Source organism: Rattus norvegicus, chromosome 3 (assembly GCF_021556685.1).
Source record: "Rattus norvegicus strain SHRSP/BbbUtx chromosome 3, alternate assembly SHRSP_T2T, whole genome shotgun sequence".
Taxonomy (NCBI): domain Eukaryota; kingdom Metazoa; phylum Chordata; class Mammalia; order Rodentia; family Muridae; genus Rattus; species Rattus norvegicus.
Genome location: NC_141536.1, coordinates 34,816,713 through 34,825,847, shown reverse-complemented (window position 1 = coordinate 34,825,847; position 9,135 = coordinate 34,816,713).

Here is a 9,135-nt window from a genome sequence, read left to right as displayed (position 1 = left end):
GTCAGGATCTTTTGTTAGCATAAAAATTCTTTAGAATATGTTGATAAGCATAATCCAACCACATTGATCACGGCATTGATGCTGTTTCAAATGCAATATCAATATATTCCCTGATAAAAACTCATATATATTATCATTTCAGTAAACATTCTTAGCAAACTGAAGATGGAAATTTCCAGACTCTAGCAAGAGGAATCTGAACAACCCAGCACATCCCCAGTGTTTTCCACTAAGACTAGAACTAATCTGTTTATTTTTGCCAACTCTATCCAACATTGTGCTTCCACTAATATTTCAATAATAACTGAATTCAGAAAAGAACAATGAAAACATTTTAATTTAAACAGAATGTTTTTATAAGAAGAAAATTCTAGGGAATCTCCACTCAGAGAGAGGGGAAGAGGGAGGAAGAAGATACTTGCACAGAAAGTCTTAATAGATCTACTAGACACAGTAGTAATTGTGTGACTTAGGCAAGGCTTGGAGACTTGGGATCAATATACAAATATTGATTCTTTTTCTAACGTACTGTTGCTGAATAGTCGGAAATTGCAATTTGATAGCGCAAAACAGAACATTTATAGGGATTTATTTAACAAAGTATTTACAAGACTTCTTACTTTGAAAATGATAAAATGTTGTCAAAAATTAAAGACTGAAATAAATGTAGACTAATACTGGAAATGACTCAAGTCACAATTTAGGTAAAAATTGTCTCAGGATGAATAGCTGGCATATAACTGGAATCTAGACTTTTTTTAAAATCTCATTTGTCAATAAGAACATGGGCAACTACCAAAAATCAGTAGGATCTCAGATGAGAACTTCATAAGAGGATATCAATAATAATCACATGAAAGTGGAATGACTATATTGAGGCACAAATATCAAAACAATAAAGAAATCATATTATTTATCCATTAGAATGGCTACAATTAAAACTATGGAATTGCTCACACATTGCCGGTGGGCAGTGGCATAGCATAAATCATTAAATAATTTCTCTTCATGTTAAGCATATACATAAAGCTAGGCCCCAACAGTCTACTTTTAGGGATTTACTTCTCAAAATTAAAAACACCTCTACAAAGAGACACAATCACATATAGAAATGTCCACAGCATCTTAATTCACAGCCCTAAATATTAGAATGTATCTAAATATCTTTGGAAAGAAGCTTGTAAGTGAGCTGTGATGTCTTCATCCAGTAGCTTACTGCTCACAACAAATGGAAACAAAGTGCAAACACTGGCTGCCTCAGAGATGAATCAAATGGAATACATGTATCAACTCAAAGAATAAATAAAGCCAGTGCCTGCTGATGAAATCAGCATGATGATAGCTCTGAGTGAAAGAGAGGTTGATTGAGCAAGGTCAGGAAGCAAGCTTCTAGTTTAGACAATGTTTAGTCTCCCTGTAGATATGGAAGACCCGGACATGTATTATTTGTCAAAGTGTATATCCATCTACATACTTAAGCTTCTGTGCTTTCCCCCCCGCCGTGATTAGATCTCAATAAAATCAATACGTGATGTGAGATGTTTATGCAGAATTATTTGTGTGTACTTGTAACAAAACCATTTGCTTGCCCAAGGTGCAATCTCTCTCTCTCTCTCTCTCTCTCTCTCTCTCTCTCTCTCTCTCTCTCTCTCTCTCTCTCTCTCTCTCATTTGGATTCGAATGGGTTTTTCTTATCTCCTGCAATGTCATTTTTGTTGTTGTTGCTGTAGCAGAACACCTGACCAAAACAAAACAACCAACAACAACAACAACAACAACAACAGAAAACAAAAAAAAAACCCAAAAAACAAAAACAAAAACAAAAAAACCGTAAGGAACTGGAACTACAGCTAGTAGAACATTCACCTCTGAGTGTCCTGGATGTTTCCACATCCCAGCATGGATGTGCAAAGTCTTAAGTTCAACACCCCAGCACACGCAGTGAGGAAGAAAGATCAGGATCATGAAGCAGCTAGTCACACTGCCCTATCGTCAGGAAGCAAACATCAGTCTGGAACCCCAGGCCATTGGATGGTTCTGCCCAGGTTCAGGATGGGTGTTTACTCATTCATTAAACTTTTCTGGAAATCTCTTTATCAACATATGAGTGTGTTCTTCTATTGTGACTCTAAATCTGGGCAGGTTGACAAGAAGAGTATCTGTTGCAATGGTTCACAAATAGTATTAGTTATATAGATGGGAGTCCTTTATCTGCCAATAATCTTAACCTGGCATGAAGTTAAGTTTTAAGTACAAGTATGTAAAAGATCTAGGACTTAGGAAGGCTCCATAATCCTGGGTCAGGGTCTTGTAGTCATGGTTTCTCAGTGGCAGGCAGTTGAAGATGCATAGTTTCTTCTACTGATCTACAAAACAATCTGGTTATAAGGCATGGTATCAATAGTCATAAAAGATCTCAGAGTCATGCAGACCACCCATCCAGATGTAAGGTGGAGAACGTGATGCCGGAGAAGTATTTGTCCAGGAGCTGGTTAATGACAATTCAACACAGAAATGACAATGTCATTATTTCCATCAGTGTCAAGTCACTATACCTAGATGCTTCTCTCAGCCATTACTCATCATTTTCAACCCAGAAATCTCCCAGGGCATTCACTCCAAACACTAACTTTAGTCTCTCCAACCCCTTTACGGCTTCCTTTGCTATATATTCAAAGTTTTAATCATATATATACCACCTCGTGTGCCTTGCTGCCGGTGTGTTGGGACTTTGGTGACCTCATCTAATCTTAGCCTAGCCCGATGGCATGGGATATTCCCAAGAGCAGGCACTTAATTGATTCCATAGATTTGCCATGACAGCACAGATGCATTCTGATGTGTTTCTAAGGTGCTATGAAACTATACATGAGAACAAACTGTGCCAGCATAAGCTCAGTAAATATTTATTGAGATCGATGGCCATGTACTATATGCTGATGGCAACTTCCTGCACTAAGTCAGAATTGAGATGAATGACATCATGGATATATTAGGACCTCTTATTTACTTCTAAAGGACAGGACAATCCCCATCCCCATACAATTTGCACACCTTGTTAGTCACCAGACATGACATCATAGTGCTTGCATATTCATTCAACCTATGGTCAGTCTGCCCTGCTTTGGTGACAATGATGATGTGACCTACAGAAAATCTTACATAAGAGCCAGGATAAGGCTGAGTCATTTGTCCTCTACTCAGATGGCAGGTTCCAAGGTGCTAGCAGTCACCTCACAATGACATATAAATGATATTTCTGCTAGCACTGGAGAAGTGGAACCTTGCAGAGAGAGTTCCAGAAGCCATGAAGGGAAAAGGCAGAGAACCATCAAGATCAGGAGATGTTTATAAAAGGTGCGGGTTTCTTGTTTTCTAATTTTAAATACCTAAGTATTTGTGTTAGTGGGATTGGAGATTAAAGGACAACTTTCAGGGGTTAGCTTTCTCCATCAACTGTGTGAATTCCAAGGACAGAACTCAGCTCATCAGGTATGTAGCATGTATAAAATTCTAGCAGGATTTTAGCCAACCACATCAAAAATTCTCCCCACCGCCAATCCACCCCTTCCACCAAGCCCCTCGGTCTTTCTTTCTTTCTTATATAGAAACTAAGGGTGAAACTCCAGACCTCACATGTTAGACTCTACTAATAAGTTACATCTCAAGTCTTCTCTCTGACTTTTATTTTGATACAGGGTCTTACTAGGTTGCTCAGGCCTGGAACCTGCAATCCATCAGACTTGTGCCAATAGACCCGAGTCTTTCCTTCCCTCTTACAAGGCTTTTTAAAAAAGAAGCAGTCGGGGTCCAAAAGATGGCTGATGACTTCAGCTTGTTCCCAGGACCTGTGTGACAGACGGAGCAAAGCAAATATAAAACAAAACAGGAGCAAATAACAACAAAAAAAAAAAAAAAAAAAAACAACCAGTAAATCAGTGTTTGTCAGCCATTAATCTGGCCCTACCTTACCTTAAACACTCTCATGGTCTCTTTTGAACACCTTTGTGTATTTCATGCATTGCCTCTTCCTCCAAGAGGAAAGAATAGAAGTCCAGTCTCACCTTACAACCTGGCCATATACAAAATATGTTAACTGAAAACATACTTTAGGATTAGAAAACAATGTATTTTGGAAAATGTAATGAAAGGATGATACCATTATGCTTCTGCTTCTGTTTAGGAAAGAACCCGTGCTGTCATTTTCTGCTGTCATTACCACACGTTCAGTGATTTGCAGTCCATTCTCCCCTGGCTGGCTGAGAACAAGCTCTGCTGGAGTCAAATTGATTGTGTCAAGAGAACACTCCTCCTCATCCACCCCACCATCATGCCTGCCCCTCTATAGCAGGCATCAAGCACTGGGCCAGGAAACACTGGTCACCAAATATAACCTTGACTTGTATGCCATGAAGATGGCAGCTTTAATACATCCATTTCATACATAGAACTCTTAGAGAAGCAGCAAAGGCTTAGTCAGAACTTTCACATCAAGGTTGCTACCCATCCTCTAATTCTGAGCAGAGAACAACTTTAGAGAGAAGCTGCATGTTTTTCTTTGTTGGTTCCTGGTTTTGTTTATCTGAGAAGTAGTTCACTCCTCTGCCCCAAATACATAGAACTTCTGCAACAAATTCTTTGTCAAATTTGTTATGAGCAACCACAAAAGCGGGGAGGGGTGAGTGGGCAAGTCAAGGTTAAGTATCCCAGGCCCCCTTTTTGACATTTACTTGCTTGTGTATAAGCTAGTGACTGTTCTCAAGCTGTCTCACTCAGCTATCTTTTGTTTCTTCACTCTGAGACTAGAAATGGTCAAATTATAGCTATGGGCTGTTTTACTTACCTACTAGTTTTTAATGTGACAGGTATTTCTATTGCATTAAGGAAGCACAGATTTCAATTAAGTGTTTACATATCAACTAGTTAAGCAGCTTGGCATAAGACATAAGGATTTCCAAAGGGGATTTTTCCCCCAAAAAACTTAATAGTATATCTATCCTGAAGTCTTGACTTACAAAATATCGATACCACTTGGCCACTCACAGCGCCAACAGTAACTCAGTCAGCGTATCTCTGGAGACTGACATCGAAGCTCATGCAGTGCTGAGAGGAGATCTGATTTGTTCACAATAAAATCTTTGCTTTCCTCTGGCTGTACCTAAAACATCCAAAAAGGTACTTCTCTGGAACTTACTATATGCACTTCGCAAAGACAGCCATCAAAAACAAAACAAAACAAAAGAAACAAACAAACCAAAAACACTTGCTAAAAATGTTTTCTCCTGAAGGTCATTCTCAAATACATTCTTCACGAATCAGAGAAAGAACTGGAAGAGCTTGAAGGGGCTCGAGACCCCATATGTACAACAATGCCAAGCAACCAGAGCTTCCAGGGACTAAGCCACTACCTAAAGACTATACATGGACTGACCCTGGACTCTGACCTCATAGGTAGCAATGAATATCCTAGTAAGAGCACCAGTGGAAGGGGAAGCCCTGGGTCCTGCCAAGGCTGGACCCCCAGTGAACTAGTCTATGGGGGGAGGGCGGCAATGGGGGGAGGGTTGGGAGGGGGACACCCATAAGGAAGGGGAGGGGGGAGGGGGATGTTTGCCCGGAAACCGGGAAAGGGAATAACACTCGAAATGTATATAAGAAATACTCAAGTTAATAAAAAATAAAAAAAAGAAAAAGAAAAAAAAATACATTCTTCACATTCTATTTACCAACCGATACAAAGTATAATTGAATACTTGGCATGTTAAGCACAGTGTGATGACTCCGTAGTAATCTGCTGTCCATTTTCTTTTCCTGGGAAATACTAAAGTATAGAAAATAGCATCAAGCAACTGAAGACTCTTAAACTAAAACAAGACAGTTGGAAAGGATTATATGAGCCCTAAAATCCGAAGACCCAAAATTATATGATGTGGGTCGCTGTAGAAAGCAAAAAATAAAAATTCTTTCTCAACTATGTCGTGAACAGAGAAAAGGATGATCAGTTAGCCAATCATTCAGATTCACAGGACAGTGTTTTCCATTGGCTATAGAGAGGCCTAAGTCTGCGTGGTATCAGCCAGTAATTGTATTAGTGTTAGTGAGGACAAACAAAACCAGTTACTTTCCCCAAAACTGGAGTATTCTTACCATGCAGCCAGAAAACTGACCAGTGCCTTTAAGTAGGGCACATAGGCACACTCTTAAGAAAAGAAATAAATGAAAAGATTCCTTTCTATGAGAACAAATTTTTCTCAAAGAGAAGGTTTAAATGGCATTAAATTCCTTTCTTTTTCCACAACAACATCGACAGAAAACAAAACACAAACAAATGCTCCTATGTTGTCCATGTGTAAGGCTAGTAAAGTGAGCGTCCTTCTTTGACAGACTACCTCATAGAAGACACCCATGAAATCGACCCTTCTCAGTATAGAAAAGTTTTTAGATTTTGGCCTTTATTCTCCACAGCTTGGAAGCCATTTGCTATGTATCACCTTTTTAAGTTCTCAGAGAGCATGCTTATGAGTCACGTCCATATTTTCTGACATAAGGTCTTTGAGGGCACCCTGCTCCTTTGCTTGTTTTGATGTCAAATTTCTCCCTGTTACTGGGTTATACCTGCAGGTGACCTGTGCTTCCCCCACATGGTGCACTCAGGTTTCAAACACATCTGCTGACGTTCGAAGACAGACAGGCGACCTGGATAAACAACGAGGATTGTGCTTCATCACAGTGTGTGTGTGACCGTGTGAGCGATCTGGGAACACAGTAAAACTCGGAATATGGAGTGGGGTAGTCCGCCGTGCGTTTCTGAATGCTAAAGTCTTGAAGTCTAGAGCCACGATTTTCTAAGTAACCTTATTGTGCAATGTAAAAGAGTGGAATAATGCTAACTCCTTTCCTGTAAGTAAGAAAAAGAACTCAGAGATTGTCTGAGGTCAGACAATATGTTTATTGGGGTAGCCAAAATTAAAATGTAAGTTGCCCATAGAAGCAACACAGAACTACTGTTTATCTGTTCTGCCCCTAGATGTAGACTCTGTGTCCACTCTTTACTGGTATCACATCAGCTTTTATTGTTGCTAAAAGGAAGGCATTGGCTGTAGAAGGAGGATCCCCTCCCCCAATATTAAAGGGTTTGCCACAAGAGAAAAAAATAAAGCTTCAGTTAAAACCATTTAGAGCAACTGAATATATGCACAATTAACAAAACCATACAGACGTTTTTGCTGCTTATTTTCCCTTTTCTTGATCTTCATGCTTTAGCAAGGTAAGAAAGGGTCAGGGGTAAACAAAGACACTAAACAAGGAGGATGTCACGAGGAAGACCATTAGGTCAGAGATGATGCCCTCAATGGGTTTTACAGCTTCTGTGATTCTGTGTCACCAGGGAAAGATTTCTTTGCATTCTAGTGTCTTTATGTTGTCTAGGGCTTAAGGTTTGTCTGTGCCTAATATTCTTGGTTAAGATGGGGTTTCATCCGGGATGCCTAGCTACAGACAGGTGCAGACCCAGACCAGAGTCACCCTTCCTTACTTGTCCATTCATAGAATCATGCTATGACCTTGACTTATGTCCTCCTGTGACTGATTTCATGTGGCCCTTCCCAGAAAAATCCAGATTCTAAGACTGGTTACCCCACCCTCTGCTCTTCCTGGTATCTCCCACTCGTGACACTTTCCTTCAGTGAGCCTCAGTCTGGTCCTCCTTCTGTTCCTCAAACCTGCCAAACACTTACCCTCCTTCTGACCTTCCTGTTACCTTCCTGTCTGGGGCAGCCTGCTGTAAGGCCTGCTCATGGCTGATTCCTCCTCCTCCTCCTCCTCTTCCTCCTCCTCCTCTTCCTCCTCCTCCTCCTCCTCCTCCCCCTCCTCCTCCTCCTCCTCCCCCTCCTCCTCCTCCTCCTCCTCCTCCTCCTCCCCTCCCCCTACTCCTCCAGGAATTCACATGCACAGAGACACACTGAGAAAGCACCACCAGACTTTGCTATCTTACAGGATCCTGGTTTGTGTACAGAACTCAGCACTTTCGTCCTGATTTGTGTACACTCTTCCTTATGTTTTATTGAGCATTGTCTGAAATGCATCCCCTATGGAAGCAGAAAGAAAAGTTCATCTTTTTTGCCCTATTTTAGGCTTCAAGAACAATGCCTGGCACATAGCAGACACCTAATAAATAATTACTAAACTAAATGTTTGGGTGTTAAAAGTACATTCAAATGACAAAAGGAAAGTATTCATTTCCCGGAAATATGCAAATCTGGTGGCTTCAGGAAGTTGATTTTTCTACTCAGTCACACATCCATTACATTTCACTTAGCAGCTGGCAGATTCCTGGAGATTCAGGTCACCTGATTTCTAAAAATACCTATCCACTATGATTCCAGATCTTTCCCTGGAGATGTGACTATACTACTATTAGATGGAGTAAACTCCCCTATACCTGGAGACCTGCCGAATCATTGGTGATATCTTTTTTGGTGCTCAGATATAGCATAGATGATGAATCATGTGATGTCCAGTTCATTAATAAGTCAACTCAAAATAACTAATAATTAATTGCCTTTAAGGGGACTTTATATAAACTACGTCAATTCAGGAATGTGGAAGACCACATCGTATCTCTGGAAGGGGAGTTGTCATAAGTTAGAAACAAGAGAAAACAAAGAATGAGCCCACTTCTTATAAGTAAGTTGACTAAGGAATCCAGGATTCACCCAGACATGAGACTTCGTTCTGGGCAGGCAAGTGGGAGCTATGGAGAAATACTAAGTACAGGCAGACACCATTTTCATTTTCTTACCAGTGTCTTCATGAACCCTATTTTAATGAGGATAAAGCTAAGGTTTACAGATATGAATTATTGTTCCAATGTCACTTAGGAAGCTAAGTGACTTAGGGCCTAAATACATTTCCCCACTTTTTTGCCCATTCTTCCTCAACCAAACAAGCATCTTGATGAACATCTCCTGCACTAGTTAGGTTAGGGAAATGCTAGGGTAAACTCTATGAAGTTTACAGAGGACACTTTTCCCTCTCCGACATAACAGCACAACGTAAGACTTTAGGAGACAATGCCCGGACAGTGCTTCCTTTGTGAGCTGTGTGAAGAGACGAATAAAGCTCTTCCAAGCAAAT